Source organism: Danio rerio, chromosome 3, assembly GCF_052040795.2.
Source record: "Danio rerio strain M-AB ecotype USA chromosome 3, GRCz13ab, whole genome shotgun sequence".
Classification (NCBI taxonomy): Eukaryota; Metazoa; Chordata; class Actinopteri; order Cypriniformes; family Danionidae; genus Danio; species Danio rerio.
The window spans coordinates 37,256,765-37,275,768 of NC_141023.1; the positions used below are offsets into that span (position 1 = coordinate 37,256,765).

The 19,004-nt window shown below is 36.0% G+C and overlaps 1 long non-coding RNA gene across 8 annotated transcripts in view; it reads right to left on the reverse strand.

Moving 5' to 3' along the window:
- The window catches only part of LOC108182894 (uncharacterized), a 135,706-nt gene extending 116,727 nt beyond the window's left edge, over positions 1 to 18,979 (reverse strand). Inside the window, exons 1-6 of one of the 8 annotated variants that reach the window (XR_015481038.1) lie at positions 18,925 to 18,979; positions 18,769 to 18,825; positions 9,531 to 9,586; positions 9,293 to 9,367; positions 4,529 to 4,631; positions 4,231 to 4,410 (exon numbers count right to left, since the gene is read on the reverse strand). This is a non-coding gene — a long non-coding RNA (uncharacterized LOC108182894). Of the gene's footprint in view, positions 1 to 1,842; positions 4,411 to 4,528; positions 4,632 to 9,292; positions 9,368 to 9,530; positions 9,587 to 9,661; positions 11,225 to 18,768; positions 18,826 to 18,924 lie in introns of those variants that run through there. The other 7 variants (XR_015481032.1, XR_015481037.1, XR_015481039.1 and 4 more) reach the window with 7 other exon arrangements.
- Between the last annotated feature and the right edge of the window lie 25 nt (positions 18,980 to 19,004).

The following is a 19,004-nucleotide window of genomic DNA, read 5'->3' on the forward strand; positions in this document are numbered from 1 at the left end:
GCGTAAAACGTGTTGGATAAGTTCCTGGTTCATTCCGCTGTGGCGACCCAAGATTAATAAAGGGACTAAGCCGAAAAGAAAATGAATGAATGAATGAATGAATGACATTGGTTTAAGATGTTAATTCGACCTTGGATTTGGTCACTTTCTAACAACCTAAAATCAATGTCATTTGATAGCGTTATTGGACGTCAAAATAACATTGTCCTTAGACGCTGGCTAAACATAGAATTATGGTCACCTGCCATCACCTAACAACAAACTAGATATGACCCAATATTAATGACTTATGGCGTTGTGTGCCTGCTGGAATGCTTTCCTAACGAAAAGATCCGATAATAGAGATAGTAACCATGGTAACCACTTATAACACAGTTTGTTTACCACAGAAGAAAACTACTTAACTTGACATTACTGTATACCGCTATACAGTAAATTACACTTAAAAGGGTGGTCCACTACGATATCATATTTTAAACTTTAGTTGATGTGTAATGTAGCTGTGTGAACATAAACAGCATCTCTGAATGTAAAATTCTCAAAGTTCAATGCAAAGGGAGACCTTGATTTTTACAGAGTTAGCTTAGCAAAGCCTATTATGAACGAATTTTGGGGACTACAAAAAATACTTCCGCCCCCTGTGAGATCACAAAAGTTTGTTATTGCGCATCCCACACTGCACAAGTAAAAGCCATGGCCAGAGGCGCTGTAATGTTACTGCAGAGGGAGAAATGCCATTCTGCTGTTTCCACAGAGCTGTTCTGTTTCTGTTGTTGGGCTTCCAAATGACACGACCCAAACATAGAAGTGCTTACAGTTCAATATTAATTATGTTCCAGAGAAATATAAAATACATAGCAAGCATGATTTGACAAAACGCAGCTTCCAGAATCTCTCCCAGTTCAGTGCTGAATTCGGCTAATATCTCCTCAAAGATGGAGCAAGGAGACGCTGTGAACTCTGGGAGCCATGACCTGTAAGTGTTTTTATTTGTTAAAATTGATCATGACATGTACAGTGTTAAAGGTATGTTGTAACAAAGATGTAAAGAACAGGAAATTATGTTCACCACTAACGATTTAGCCACAAATCCATATTTACCAGTCAAACGGCTGTAAACACACATACACACACTCTTGACCAGCACCTGCGTCTCTCTGTGTGAGACGGCAGAGTTTCTCTATATAGGCAGCTTTCCTATGCGTTTTACAACTCGGACAATAAAGTCGCAAAAGATATGTGAATGATTCATGTTACTTACACAGGCATATTCCGGATATGCGTGAAAGACGTCCTGTAACGCGTTGATTTAAAAAAAATACAGCAATGCTCTCCCAACTGGAGTGTAACATCAAAAACATATCAATCCAGGCTTACAAAGGTCTCATCTCACATCTTGTGATTTATTCTGTCACCATCGTCACCACAGAAAATAACTTAATCCGAGCATGAGAGAAAAAGAACAATAAATATTTCTCCTGCACACATGCGCTTCTCGTGTTACAGATACTTCATAGTATACACACGCACACACATAAACACACACCAAATGGCACAGAAACACTTAAAATAGCCGCATCCAATTTTCACTCGTTACAGACACGTGTTGACTGACTGTTTACACAAAACGCGCGTGCTTGTCCGGGCGCGACGTGGAGCCGATCTGCGAATCACAGCACATTATGATGATGACCAATCAGAGTTACTTGAGGGCGGGCATTTTAGAGGAACTAGGAAATATGACAGTCGATTTCATGTTAGCTGAGTAGCTGTGTATAATCAAAGTGAGATTTACGAAAAAATAACACGATTTTCTTCAAGTGAAACATGAGCACACATTGCTTTGCATCTTATTAACACAACCAAGCCTTAAAATTACATTCTGGACCACCCCTTTAAGCTGTCGTCACACTACATTTTGAGCATGCAAAATTCTATTGTACAGGTGTGGGATAAAACAACATGATGTAACACTGATTAAGCAAAAGACTGCTCCATATTTTACATTTATTTACAGAGAGAGAGAGATTAGTTTTGTTCTTCTGTTGTTCACATGCAGGTCATGGTCAGAGTTCACCAAGCTTTAACTGTGAAACACAGTGACATGCGAAACTTGTCTTACACGCTTGCATCTCCTGTCTGCCGCATTTACATGTGTATGAATGGAAGTCTACGAGTCAAAAGGTGAAGTGTGACCGTGTCTTTACTCTTCCACAAGAAATGTGTCTTAGGTCATGCAGTATGTGTAGGCATGGGACTATAACCGATTTCAAGGTATACTGAAGTTTGATATTCAAGATTTTAAAACCAACAAACAATTTGGTTTTACTGTTCATAAGGTATGTGTCAGATTTTTTGTTTAAAATGATTTTTATTTTTTTATTTTTGGGCAACAGTATCTCCAGCTGAAAAGATTTAGATAGACAAAGATTTAAATAGTAAAGAAATCTGTGCTTTTGAAACTAATAAAGACAAAGGTCAAAGATTCATTTGAATTATTTAGCCTGACACGTTCACTGCTTCAAAACATTTTAAATGTTTCTCAAAATAAAATATATTGTGTTCAAAAGAGAAAAAGTTTTTGTTTTTCGGACCGACACAGGGAATATGTTTTAGAGCAGTAATAACAATACTGTGAAACCGTGAGAATCATATATCGGCTCGTGCCTACATACGTGAAGTCAGAGGTCGGCCAAGAAGTAATCGAAAATGCGCATTTATCTGTGCTGATGGCCTAGTTGTTAATGCGTCGATATATAGCACCGAAGTGCTCACTGTGACCCGAGTTCGATTCCCAGCTCGAGGTCCTTTGCTGATCCTTCTGCTCACTCTATACTCACACAACCTTTCCTGTCTCCACTATACTGTCCTATAAAAGAATGGTTAAAAAATAATAATTCTAATAATTATTCATTTAATAATTTATTTTCCTTCGGCTTAGTCCCTGATTTCTCAGGGGTGGCCACAGCGGAATAAACTGCCAACTTATCAAGCACAGGTTTTACACAGCGGATGCCATTCCAGCCGCAACCCAGTACTGGGAAACACCCATATACTCTCATTCACCCTCCCACTTACACACTACAGCCAACTTAGTTTATTCAATACACCGTTAATGCATGTCTTTGGATTGTGGAAGAAACCAGAGCACCCGGAGGAAACCCACCCGAACACAAGGAGAACATGCAAATACAGTGCTAACCACTGCATCACCATGCTGAGTTTATAATTAAAAAATATTATATATTTTTTGTCAAAAAAACACACCGATCTGCTTCATAACACATGAATTAAGCCCCCTGGCAGCATATTGGTTATGTTTACAACAGATTTATGCACTTGGAAATGTAAAAAAATGGGCCTGCATGGGAGATCCAGGATAAAACGCAAACTACTCTGACTGGAATTGAGTCACAATCACCAGTGATCTAGTCCTGGCAAATCACTAAAGGACTACAAATCCACTGGTATACGGACTACAAATTCCAGTCATGCACCACACACACACACACACAACTGTTCCAGATCATGACTGATTACACTCACACAGCTGGGAGCTGCTCAAAGACTGATTAGATGGACTTTAATACAGTGCACGCACATACCTCTTTGCTGAGTCTTGTAAACAGCTCTGTGAACATTACAATGCATTTTCCTTGCCTTGCTTTGCCATGGTTTTGACCCTCAACTTGTTTATTTGTTTATGTTGTCTGCTGCCTGCCTATACTGACCTATTGAATGTATATTTTACCAAGACTTTTGTTCAGACTCTGGATTTGCCTGCATACATCTGTTTGCTCCTGATTGTGACCAAAGCTTCCCTGATCATTCTCAATAAACTTGCATTTGGATCCGCGCCTTCCTTGTCAGCATCCCATTCAAATTACAGATTGTCTGATAGAATAAAGTCATATAGACAGAGGATGGCTTGAGGGTGACTGGAGTAATTTTCATTTTTGGGTGAACTATTACTTACAGTTTGACGGTGGTTTTACACAGAAGCATTTAGATTGCGGATGGACAAGCTGCTATGTTATGATGGACAAGTTGGCTAATGTCTGTTTCACCATTTACGTCAATTGGTTGAGTTAAGGTTGCAACTGTCGCCTTTGGCTCGCTCAGTTAGGATCTGTAGAGCTGCTCTACAGTCAATCACATGCTTCAAAAATGACATTCATAATAAAGCGCAACAAAAAGACTAATAGCTTGACCTATTTTTGAATAAGTTACCGTTTGACATTGGTTTCACACAGAAGCGTTTGGTTTCCGAACGGAGAAGCTGTTGTGGGGAACCGCAGGGGGTCTGTGAGGGATGATACAGCACTGGTTTAATAACGAATCCTAAAGCCTTCATTTCCCCAAAGCCCAGCGTCCACAGCCTTCTTCTCACGCACACATCCCCTGGAGAGCCTGCAACCAGGGAGAGAGTGTGTGTGTTCTTTAATGGCTGCCTTTGATGTGCACATTTTCATCTTCATCATTGCATATGCAAGTGTGTTTTTGAGTTTTTGTATATTTCAGTACTCACTTTTGGAGGGAGTTATAATTTAATAATGTGATTGTGTGATTCAGGTCAAACAGGTAGGTCTATTAGCCTCTGGGGACAGGACACTTTATCTGCCATCTTTTGTCTGGAAAGAAAACAGACACACATTGCATAAAATACCAGTTAGATCTTCGACGAATTAGATGGATATTAAATCTTTAAATCTCATGGCAAAATGAAACACCACAGCCCAGGTCGGATGCACCAGATTTATCTTTTGCAAATAAAAAAATGCTTAAAGTAATTACCAATTTATTTGTATTGTGTTGTATAGATGTATAGGTTTGGGACAAAACGAGGATGAGTAAATTATGACAGAATGTTTTTGCAACGCTTTAGTTTTATAAATTTGAAAAATGTTTTAATTTCCTAAAAATAATTATAATAAAAATGCTTTAATCCAAAACTACTTTAAACAGATTAAGAAAGTAGTTGTCTAACCTTCAGCATAATCATGCTATTAAGCTTACTGAAATGTTATTGAAAATCACTAAAAAATGTATTGCTTTAAAATGGAAAACAGACATTGATGTAGCAATTGAACTATGGATGTCAGACGTTTGCAACTGTATACTAATGGAGAAGATCAAAGATTCTTTAGGAAAGGGCAAATTATTCAAAAGGTTTTGGAATCCATTTTTAAGTGATATAAAAAGAGTACCACGATTTGATTTGACAAAACGGTTTTCCCCATTGGTTTACATTGTATCTCCTCCCTTATTATTTATTTAGTTATTTTTATATACTGTGTATGTTTTACTTTAGTTTGCTGCTTGGTTTCGATGTTCTGTATAGTTACCTTCTTAAAAAAGCAAAATAAAAATATAGAATTCAGAAATTTGTTGATATTTTACAGTTCATACACTGTAAAACCCAACAGTACACTTTATCACATAAAATGAGTGTAGTTAACTCAAAATTTACTGGACGTTAATTCTACTTATTTGAAAAGAGTTTTGAACTCAGTGTTGAAGATAATGAGTTAATTAAATACTTTATTACCTTAACCTAAATAGAGTAAGTTCACAGTTCTTATATAAATATATATATATATATATATATATATATATATATATATATATATATATATATATATATATATATATATAAATATATATATATATATATATATATATATAAATATATATATATATATATATATATATATATATATAAATATATATATATATATATATATATATATAAATATATATATATATATATATATATATATATATATATATATATATATATATATATATATAAATATATATATAAATATATATATATATATAAATATATATATATATATATATATATATATATATATATATATTTATATATATATATATATAAATATATATATATATATAAATATATATATATATATATATATATATATATATATATATATATATATATATATATATAAATATATATATATATATATATATATATATATATATATATATATATATATATATATATATATATATATATATATATATATATATAAATAAATATATATATATATATTTATATATATATATATATTTATATATATATATATATTTATATATAAATATATATATATATATATATATATATATATATATAAATATATATATATATATATATATATAAATATATATATATATATATATATATATATATATATATATATATATATATATATATATATAAATATATATATATATATATATATATATATATATATATATATATATATATATATAAATATATATATATATATATATATGTATATAAATATATATATATATTTTTTTAACTCAAATGATTCGTACACTATAAAAAGTTAAGGTAACTCAAACCATTTGAGGAAAACGATTGCAACAAGCTATTTAAGTTGGGTTTTAGTTTGCTCAGACTGCTTCATCTACTCTAATGGATTAAGTTCAGAGTACTCATTGTGATTAGTTTTTGAACTTAAATGGTTTGTTTCAATCAGTTTTCTCAAGTGGTTTGAGTTACCTTAACTTTTTGAGTTTTACAGTGCAAATATGCATTTAAATAAAAATCTCTTATTATGAAAAACTACTGTTGACATTTTTTACAAAAAAACTTTGTGCAAACAATAAAAGACACACCATGTTTTCAAGGATGTCCATTAAATTATGTAATAGAGAGAACTATTGTTAGGAGACCATATTATTATTATTATTATTACTATTTCTCTCTAGGAAAAATACAATACTTTCAGCAAGTAGGCCACGTTTAGTCTACTGAACATTTTCATAATTATTATTTTTCCGTTGCTTAGCAAATGTCCTTTGTCCATAATGGCTAACATAGTTTTACATTGATTACTGGTTTATGCGTTACCTATTGGAACAAACGGATGCTTAGCTCCTTAGCCTTGAGCAAGAACACATTTCTATGAAGTTATTTTGCTATGCACCCTAGAGGACCACTCTATGAAATATTAAAGAAAAAAGCGAGAGTTATGGAAGGACAGAAGGCCGTTTTCATTACAAAAGATAAGAAGAAATGTAATAAAAAGGTATTGCCTGGAAAGTTTGTGTGTGTGTGTGTGTGTGTGTGTGTGTGTGTGTGTGTGTGTGTGTGTGTGTGTGTGTGTGTGTGTGTGTGTGTTTGCATGTGTGTGCTAGGTGGACGATGGCTCAGGGTAAGAATTTGGAATGTGAAATGAGTAATGTTATTGCTCAACCCACATCACAAAGCCACAGTGCCTGAAGCTACGACAAGCTCAGTGCATTTCTCCATACCTCCATCCATCCCTTCATCCCCCATCTCCCTCTTCTTTTAGCTTTCTTCATCCCTTCATCTGAAACTGTCTGTAATTATGGTAGTGTATGTGGTCTAACGTTTAATGTCTTATATGTGCCAATATAATTGTGTAGGTGAGCGAAGTTACAGGAAAAGAGCGGCAAACTGAGAAGATTCCTTGTTAAATGACAATCATTTCAACTAAAGTGGTGGAGAGGTTTATTTTAGCTGGAAGGAGTGAATGAGCTATCTCTATGCCACTAGAGTAGTCTGGCTTGCTTTTGAGTTGTGTCGTGGATTAAATACAGGTCACATTACAATTATTACAACTAATTATACTAAATAATAAATTAATACTCTACAAAAATATTATAATCAGTACTCTACACTGTAAATAAAATCTATAACTTTCATATTTTATGGTTCACATGTTGTTTTCTGTTAATTTACAGTTGGCTATATTTTTGCTCATCATTCCCTCGCTGCAAACTAACAGTAAGAAGGCCATGGCTAAGAATACTGTGGCTAACGCCATCAAAATGACGTCAACAGAGAAACACCACCACTTTAAACACGAATGCAAATGGTCTGACTTTGATTGAAGAACTTTTTCGAGTGGATTAACTTGCTATTTGCACAGCTAGTGTTTTTCAGACAATAATGAAATTCTGGGGAACGCTTTATGTGACTATTTTCAATTTGGGGGATATAAGGATCATAAGGATCCTTTTACAGCATTGGTGTTATACTCTAAATCAAAAATAATCAGTTAAATAACGTAAGCATCCATTTGGTTGTTAAAGCATAAAAAGAGATGAAATACGCAGTCATTAGCAGCATGTTAGCGAAAAAATTCTATCGAAAATACTGGGGTAAATTTAATTTCCATATTTTAAAAGATATGGTGCAGAAAAATCTAATTTAATGCAGTGCTTCTTGTTTGGTCTGAGACCCGCCTTATATTGTATCTCATCCAGGCAGTGAAGATCACTGTTTTTTTAAAAGAAATTAGATCTTAAATGCTGTGATTTTGTAAGAATACTCTGTGAATATTTGGTGCCCTGTGGCTGGCTGACTAAAATCAAAAGTTTATCTGTATACACCCCATTTTTAACCTAAAGAATGACAATGTGCCCTAGCAACATAAACAGTGTAAAATTTTAGCGGATCACTAAAGACTAGAAACAAGTGCAAAGACTAGAAACTGCAGCTGGTGTCCACACACAAACTCATTCCTTGACTTTAGGTGTGTGTGAGTAAGAGAGAGAGAGAGAGAGAGAGAGAGAGAGAGAGAGAGAGAGAGAGAGAGAGAGAGAGAGAGAGAGAGAGAGAGGGAGAGAGAGAGAGAGAGAGAGAGAGAGAGAGAGAGAGAAAGAGAGAGAGTGAGTGTGTGTGTGTGTGTGTGTGTGTGTGTGTGTGTGTGTGTGTGTGTGTGTGTGTGTGTGTGTGTGTGTGTGTGTGTGTGTGTGTGTGTGTGTGTGTTCTTTTAGCAGTGTTGTTCGGCCTTGCAGCTCACACTTTACTAGGATTTGGTCTCCTCATGATCCTGACAGAGTGACTGAAGTCTGGGAAAACTGTGAGGGAGGATTTCCCATGAGCCTTGGCATAGTGTTAAAGAAACACCTGTAGGGTTCAACCCCAAAGCTTCACTCCACTCAGATCATAAAACACACTTCTCAACATGTACTGAAACCGCATTTGCAATCAAACATATAGACCAATGATCACAAAACAGCCCATTTGGTGCCTGTGTGATCAGATCAAGTTTCAAACCCAACCTCTATTAACAGTGAAAACAAGAGTTTCCCAGACTGTTGAACAAGAGCTCTGCAGATAACGGCAGATTGGAGTCCTTACTCCTCTGCTCCTCACATCAACATTCACTCTTTTTTCATAAGCATACAAAACATGTGTTCACCTAAACATCTCATGTGATTACAGCTTTTTCTTTCCCAAGCCTATCAGTACTGAACCCACCTGCGTTCTTTCTGTGGAGAGTCTGCCATCTGCACTGCAAGGCTATGAAAAATCTGTCGATTTTGATGTTTACACCTGCAAACACAAAACAGTTAGCATTATAAAACAGAGAAACAGATTCAAAATGCAACATGTACTATTATAATAAATAAATAAATGTGCTGTCTGTTTTTATTCATTCATTCTCCTTCAGCTTAGTCACTTATTTATCTGGTGTCGCCACAGAGGAATGACCTACCAACTATGCTGCCATATGCTTTATGCAGCGGATGTCCTTCCAGATGCAACCCTGCACTGGAAAACACATAAACACACTCTCATTCACACATGCACGCATATACTACAGCCAAATTAGCTTACACAATTCACCTTTAGCGCATGTCTTTGGACTGTGGGGGAAACCGGAGCACCCGGAGGAAACCCACACCAACACGTGGAAAAACAGGCAAACTCCACACAGAAATGCCAAATGGTCCAGCCAGGACTCAAACCAATGACCTTCATGCTATGAGACGACAGTGCTAACCACAAAGCCACCATGCCACTTGTTTTTATGTATTTAAACAGTGTATGTAAACTATTTATTTACTGTAGGATTTTTCCTCCCACATTTTCTGTGCCAATTTCTATGATGTTAGGGACTTCACCAAGTTTGTTTCTGTATTCTTTATTTACAGAAAAGGTGTTTATATACATATAGCCTAAAAGTATGATAAAAGTATATGCATAATCTTAACCATTCATTCATTTTCCTTCAGCTTAATCCCTTATTTATCAGGGGTCGCCACAGAGGGATGAACCGCCAACTATTCCATCATATATTTTAAAAAGCGAATGCCATTCCAGCCACAACCCAGTACTGGAAAACACCAATACACACTCATTCGCACACTCATACACTACAGCCATTTAGTTTACTTAATTCACTTATACTGCATGTCTTTGGACTGTGGGGGAAACCGCAGCAGAGGAAACCCATGCAAACATGGGGAAAACATGCAAACTCCACACAGAAATGCCCAGTCAGGACTAGAACCAGCCACCTTCTTGCTGTAAGTAGACAGTGCTAACTACTGAGCCACCGTGCCACCGTGACTTAACCAGTAAAAAAATAAGAGCAGTCTTTCATGGTCATCCATGTATTGATGCAGGAATGCAAACTTGTCACCATTTGTTTTACACCAAAAATAAACACTGAACACATTAAATAGCTGGAATTGAATTAAATATATACATTTGGTTTACTGAAGAATGTATTACACAAACTAACAATAGCAAAAAAAAGTTGACCCCTGATTGGGGGGGTTGTTGTGGGGGGCAACTGAATTATCTTATTTTTAATGTGACACGGTGGCTGAGTGGTTAGCACTGTTGCCTCACAGCAAGAAGTTAGCTGGTTCGAGTCCTCTGAGAGCTCCAGTTTCCTCCACAGTCCAAAGACACGCGCTATAGGTGAATTAGATTAACTAAACTGACTGTTTGGAATGGGTGTTTCCCAGTTCTCAATTTTGGGTTGGAAGGACATCTGCAGTGTAAATCATATGACGGAATAGTTGGCGATTCATTCCTCTGTGGTGACCCTGATAAATAAGGGACTAAGCTGAAGGAAAATGAATGAATGACTATGTTCATTTAAATATTTGTGTTGGAATAGCATGATGGAATTGTGTAGAACACAATATTTTTACAGTGCACCAAAAAGGATAGTGATATGCAAGCTGCTTGTTTTATTTATTTAAAAACAAAATCAGATTATTTCAGAAAAGGACTACCAAGTTACTGGGTTCCCCTTTATTTTCCAAATGCTTTTTTTTCATTAAACAAGAAAAAAAAGTCAGGTTTTCATATGTCCCCTTTAAGCATTTGCATGAATGTCGTAGCACAACAGGTCATCAGGGTCATTTAACAAATCAGAAACCTGACAAAACCCCCTGCCTCTGGTTCACAGGTGTGTGTGTGTGAGTGTGTGATGGAAGAAGGTTGAACGATGCTCTGTCGCTGCAGGACAGATGGCTTTGACACATGTAACCTCTGAAAATATGATGGAAAACATCAACCAGCTACATTGCTCTCAATCTACTTCCTCTTCCTAGAATAATCATCCCAGACCTCCATTTCTCAAGACTTGCTGTCTGCTCATCTCCCTCCCTCTCGCTCTTTCCCTGAATATCCCGATTGGCCTCGGGAGCTGTTATGACAGTAAGGATGGAGTGCACGATGAGCAAGAAGGAGCATGAAGATAGATAGTGCTGGGGGCGAGCTGGATGGATGGAGAGAGACGGGAGTTAAGAAAGGGGCACTGTTTTAGAAAGGTAGCCTGGAGAGACAGACTTCAACCGCTATTCGGCCTCTGTTCAGAGCTGCCTGTCTCATCCACCACACTAATGGTTTGGGGGGGTAAACATCAACACCAGTCAAAACAGGTAACTGCCGTGATCTTCTTGAGTAACACATAAACACACACACAGGCACGTATGCACACACATACACCTACAGACACCCGTAATTACACACACACACCTGACCACAGCACACGTCTGAGAGAGAGAGAGAAAGAGAGACGAGAGAAGAGAGAGAGAAGAATGACTAGGCCATTATTATTCATTAATTTTCTTGTTGGTTTAGTCCCTTTATTAATCAGGAGTCGCCACAGCTGAATGAACCACCAACTTATCCAGCAAGTTTTTATGCAGCGGATGCCCTTCCACCCGCAACCCATCTCTGGGAAACATCCACACACACATTCACACACACACTCATACACTACGGACAATTTAGTCTACCCAATTCACCTGTACCGCATGTCTTTGGACTGTGGGGGAAACCGGAGCACCCGGAGGAAACCCACGCGAATGCAGGGAGAACATGCAAACTCCACACAGAAACGCCAACTGAGCCGAACCAGCGACCCAGCGACCTTTGTGCTGTGAGGCGACAGCACTACCTACTGTGCCACTGCTTCGCCGCTATTCTTATTATTTACAATATTTTAATTGCCCTGTTATGGCAATTATGTTTGTACTTAACAATAAAATCAATTCATTTCATGTTTATTATAGTGCTTTTACAATGTAGATTGAGTCAAAGCAGCTTAACATAGTAGTTTAAGTAAATTAAAACTGTGTCAAAATGGTTAAATTGTTAAAACTTTTCCAATAAATCTAAATGTTTGCGCTTAATATTGTTGCCTTTTATTGAATTTTATTTTTAATACGGTTTTTATTGAATGAGATGTCTCATTTTTGCATTACAATGTCTATAACATTTGCAAACAATTGTGAAATAAAGGTGCAATAATGTTCAAACATCATTTAGCATAACATGTATTTATGTAAATACAAACATAATATACTTATTAAGACCTGCACTTAAATAAAATAATAGTGATCACACAAATTAGATTTAAGATGTTTAAAGTTGCTGCAAATAGTTGCAAAGTTTTTAAAATAAAAAATAATCTGTGTTTTAAGTGGTTGCAATGATCCTATTTTTTTGGCCCACATCTGGTATTGAATAATATACTGTCACTCTGATAAACAGTAATAAGCAATTATAAAAATAATGATAACCTATGGATAAAAGGTCAACCAGGTGGTTATGATGCCTGTTATGCCATCGAAAGTTTCTTGTTCTGAAATAAGAAAATTTTTTGGCACATAACCTTAAACTGAATGAAAAGGTCACAGTTTACAATGTTTCATTAGTTAATGTATTTACTAACAATAACTAACGAACAATACCATCCTAATCACATCATAATCTTTAACATTTACTAATGCCCCATTAAAATCCAAATTCATGCTTGCATTAGATAATGTGAACTAACAATAAACAACTGTATTTTCATTATATAACATCTAACATGAACAAATACTGTAATAAATGTATTGTTTATCATTTGTTTAATTAAGTAAATGCATTAAATAATACCTTATGGTAAAGTGTTACCAGTGAACATGATATATAAAAAACCCTGTGCACTACTCAATATTCTTTTTCAACTTGAAAAAAAGCAATTTTTCCTTTGATCCATATTTACTTTTATATTTTAAAAACTTTTCAGTAACTACAAAGGTTGCATGAAAGTACATTTAGAAAGTAGCTGCACAGTAAAAAATGCTGGCTTGCACACAGTTGCTTCATGTTGTCCCGACATAAATTATTAAGTTAACTTTAGTTTTTACAGATTTAAGGTAACATAAAAAAATTAAGTTGTCCCCCAAAAAATTAAGAATTGTGTTGGTTCAACTCTTTTTTTTTTAATAAGTCGTTTGAACAACTAGCAAAAGTAATTTTGGATTGTACAGTAACAACATTCATGAGAACTTTCAGAATGCACAAAAAATTCACTGCCACATTTTCATGTATGAAAAAAAATGTTAGTACAAATTATTTAACTTTAAATATAATTGACCAAAAAATATCAAGCAAGTTTTCTAATAAAACCCAGTTAAATAGCTTGATCTAAAGCAGAGGTACCCAAATTTTTCTGCATGAAGGGCCAAAAAATAAGTATAATTGAGAGCTGTGGGCCGAAGATAAATATACAAAACTATTTTACATCAAAGTTGCCATGGGTAATTTCCTAATTTATTTCCTAATGTTTATAAACAAACAGAAAAAAATACTTTGAATAATATTACCTAATGCAGTGTAGCATTTTTCATTATAACTACTGCAATAAAAACAAACATAAACAAACACATTTTTAACACAGTGGAGTTGCTCAATCCTGAATACATTAGTCAAACAGAATGCCTTTGCCTTGATTTGCTCATAGTCCTCTATCCGTCAAAGGACAGTATGTACATTTAAACAAAATCTGATTAATTGACACCATTTAAATTGAAATGTTTAATTTTATTTAGCTTTTTTGTGGCTTAACACTGAAACAAAAAAAAGGTTATAATCAAATTGAAATTACAATCTCTAAACCATCCCTATCATTCTCCCTCTTTTCTCAAATGGTATGGCGGACCAAATCGAAGGTTACCATGGGCCAACTTTGGCCCACGGGCCCTAGTTTGGGCATCTGTGATCTAACATGTATGTCTGGTATATAAAACCCAATTCAACATGAACAATTTAAAGAGGTATGAAGCATGTACCTGGAAAAATATCCTTAAAAGTTTTTATTTTTTTCATTTCAAACTACTTATTCTTTCCCACACTCATAGTCAATCTCTAAAGAATGTGATGATGACATTGTTGAGGTTTAACCACAGGCAAAGCAATAACCAATGAAGCGTAATCAACGTCACTTTCCTCCACTCGTTGGCTTCAAACTGTGATGAACAGGTCAACAAACAAACACCTCGTCTGTCTGTCTCTCTTGTGGAAATTTTGATATCATTATTTTTGTGTCTGTGTCTCCGGGCATGGGAGGCACCAGATCTGACTAGTGTGTTCTGATACAGGGCTGCGGAAACCACCATAATTAGACAAAACTGAGACGAGCGAAAGGAGTTGACAAAATCTAGCCCCAAGAGTTTTTGTCATTATGTTCTTCCTGTCACTGATGCTCCATCAAGGGATGAAAGTCGACACACCTTCCCCCAGGCCTCAAGCTGGAACCATACCATAAGAGCAGTGGTATTTTGCTTTCATAAAGCTACAATTGCTGCATGATTCATGTTTCACAGTAATGATGAATGGGATTGAGGGTTACATTAATAGCTGTCATTTAATGGGCTTTATGAAACAAATTTCTGAATGTAGAGATCATATAGGAAAAAATAGTCTCATTCACATTGTTTAAGAATAAAGCTGGCAGCTAATTGCCATGCATGTGCTAATCGAAACATTCAGTTCTGTCATAAAATAAGCTAACATTGTAGTGGTAAATACAATGATATATTTTTTTGTACAGGGACCACATTTTGTGGGGCTCAGCCACAAAATCAGCTCCCAGAACTCCCAGCAATTTGTTATGCTGTGTGTCTATTTTCTGTCACTACATTAGATGCTGAAATAAAGTGTTAGTAACAGAATTAAAATGTAATGCAATGTGTTTTCATATAGCGCATTTATCATGTATGTCCATACACCCAAAGCACTTCACAATCACCAGTGTCCAGTATCCACTTGGATAATGCGACGGCAGCCACAGGACAACAGTGCCAGTGCGCTTACCCCACACCAGCTATAGGTGGAGTGGAAAGAGGATGGCCATTATCGGTAATGGCCGATAGAGAGAATTTGGCCAGGACACCGAGGTGACACCTAGGGTGCACATTATACATTGACGATTGGGGCGTAATTTTTTTTTTGGTAATATTAGTTTTTGTAATACATGCTTCAGTGAATCAAATATATGTTTTAATTTAAATTACATCTAACTTATTAATAAACCATATTTAAGTTTTTAGTGTTTTGTGGGATATTTAGTGTATTCTGACCTACAGTATCCGGTTAGCTACTTCTGAGGTTACTGTAAGGGTGCTTTCACACCTACACTTTTGTTTCAGAACGTGTCTCGTTTGCCCAGTTAGCGCGGTTCGTTTGGCATATGTGAACAGGGCAGTGAGAAAGCGATCCGATCCGAGCGCGGTCATATCACAGTGTTTTATGGATATGTAATAGGCTTACGGCTATATGAAGAGAGAATTATGAGTAGGGCAGGAAGTTTCGCGAATCTCCGGATGCCCGCAAACGAGTGATGATTTCCCGGTAATCTCGTGTCTCCCTCCCGGTCCTCAAATAGGCATCGTCGCGCACCCTTCTCCCCCTTCACCCCTCCCCACCGCGTCTCTCCTCAGAGACGTCGCGCGTGCGCTCCCTGTCAATCACCACCAAACCACCACCTCTCCTGACAGCTGAGCGGGATGCTGCAAAATAAACCCTGACACTCTGACCAATGTGAGGAGAGTTTACTCGCACGTGACTTGTTTTAGCTCTTTTGGTCCGATTAGAAACTTTGCAGTGTAAAAGCGAACCACTCTAAGAGCAAAGAGCAACAATGTAACAATTGTATTTCTGTTTCGGAACAACTGAATCGATTCACAGGTGTGAAAGCACCCTTAGTCAAACTATGCATCTAATTTGACTTTACTTTTAGGCTATATGTAGACACAAACAGCTATTTTTAGTTCTTGTGAACAGTTACGTTGTCTATTGGTGCTCCCGATCTGCCGATTTCAAACTGTTGATAGAGTTTTTTTCTGGTGGACTGATTGGTGCAATTTTTTATTCACAATATGAACAATTATAAGGATGGTTATTTTTATATTATTAATTAAATTTTTTCTATCAATTTTAATTATTACCATTATTATTTAAATACAAGGGCGAAGCAGTGGCGCAGTAGGTAATGCTGTCGCCTCACAGCAAGAAGGTCGCTGGGTTGCTGGTTCAAGCCTTGGCTCAGTTGGCGTTTCTTGGAGTTTGCATGTAGCTGAAAAGAGCTGACCCCCCTGTACATGTTGCTTTGGTGTCCTTCACGGGGGAACAAGCCTTAATTAGGAGGGTCTAACCCCCCAAACCCCCCTGTAATCTGTACTCTGGTCACACCCCTACTCTTTTACGAAAAGTGCCATGGGATTTTTAATGACCACAAAGAGTCAGGACCTTGGTTTAACAATTCATCTGAAAGATGGCACTTACTAACAGACCAAAGGTTGAGCGCCACCCTGGTGGCCTCACTAACACAACTTCCAACAGCAACCTAGTTTTCTCACGTGTTCTTCCATCCAACCACTAAATAGGCTCAGCTCTGCTTAGCTTCAGTGAGAAACCGGTCTTGGGCTGCAGGGTGATATAACTGTGATCATATCAAGTGGCCATATATGGATGTGGCCAAAATCAAGCTTTGAATCTTCAGGCATATTTTAAAATTGTCTAAAAACTTAGCAATTAGCCGTTATAAATCAAAAAAGAATAATAAAGAAAAATGAACCCAACAATTTTTCACGTTTCATTAAAATCATTAAAGTCATTTGTAGTGTGTCAGAATCTGAACTAAAAAAAAAATCAGGATTTTATATTTTGTCTTACGTGTGTGATGAACGTCTACATTGCCTTTTTAGCCCCTGGAGGGACCAACTCAATTTCCTGGCAATTTATGCATTTTTGATCTAGTGGCTAATTTGCTAATTTGTATTTGTATGGTCTCATTTGTACATTTAAGTAAAATTTGCTCAGGGCTGAGGTTTGAGGGCATGCCTCCTTTTAAAAAGGTATTCTTTCATACAAATGAATTCACATGAATTTGAAAGAATTAGTCTACTTTTCTGACAATTCGTCAAATAGTTGGGTTTCCTTTTGAGCCTGGACTTAAACACAGGATTGAACTAGCAACAAAAACAGTATGAATGCCACAAAAGATTACAGCACTTTAATTAGGGCCAAGTTGTGGCAGGTACTCATGCACAACTCTATTCTATTTTTATGTACAAATAATGCAATTTGTGTTTTAGCACAGTAAATTGCAAAAGAAAAAGTGCACTTTAAAGTCTGTACGTAATCAAAATGTTTCCAATGTTTATGTTGCTAGCCCACACTGTTATTCTCTAGGAGATTATTAATCTGTGCAAGCTAGTACACTGAAAAAAGTTTGTAAATCAAATCTGGCCATTTGCTTCCACATTTAGAGTGGTGGTTGGTTGTTGATCGATCAGATATGGTTGCGGCAGGAAGTTAACGAGAATTATTTATATATTTTATAAAATTTCCCATTAATTTTATTTTAGAAACATCTTCCCCTACCCCAACAGTAATGTAAAAGCAGTATTTATACTGAGTATTATTTATGTTAACTATTAAATTTCACAATAAATTTTATTTTCTTTAACGTCTACCCCTACCACAACCCTAAGGTAAAAATATCAATTATTGTCATACAGTGTCACAAAAATGATGCTATTTTGATGTGAGTACCTGCAGCTGTATCCTATATAGATTTTGCCACGGTAGTCCTTTTCTGTCAACATCAATTTAATGTTGTCCATAGTGAATTAATAGCAATACTCGTAAACACCCCCCTCTTACCCTTAGTTTGCTAGGAGGGAATGATGCCGTAAAAAAAGCCCTGTATCATACTCAATAATCAGTTTCAGATAGAAGAACATCAACAAACTGAAATATAAGTCTCTGCAACTTTGGGTTCATGCAGACTTTAAATACCAGGATGCTGCATTTATTGAACTGGGAAAAATGTGTACACACTATCTAGATTAGATAGGTGGATACAAGAAACATAAAATAAACTTTTTTAAAGTTCATACACAAGACGGTTGAGTTCATAGTTGACAAGTAACGTTAGCTTGAATATTGTATAAAGAGCAAGGACACAAGAACAGTAATTCATCTAGTAGTTCCTTAAAAAACATCTCCTTCAAAGTTTTTCTACGGGGTTTATAAGGGGGGTCTTCAATTAATGACTAAAGTTCTGTCTAAGATGTTTAGGATAAATTTACACCCCAGACATTCTTATCCAGTTACTTATTCACATATGAATACATGTTGAAAAGATATTTTACCTCATGTGGCATTTTATGGTAGTTAATATTTTGGTCTTCATTCAAACTTTTTCAATCCTTTAACGAGAATAAAATACAAAAATCTAAATAAAAATTTATTTGTCTGATTGTTATGTCAGTAATCAAATAATTAGTTTACAAATAAGTCGTTTATACCTCGCCGCCGTAGACTGCTGGCGCTGTTCTCTGTCAAGCATAGGATTTGGTTTTTAGTCAGGCGGTCGGGAGGGCGTCTA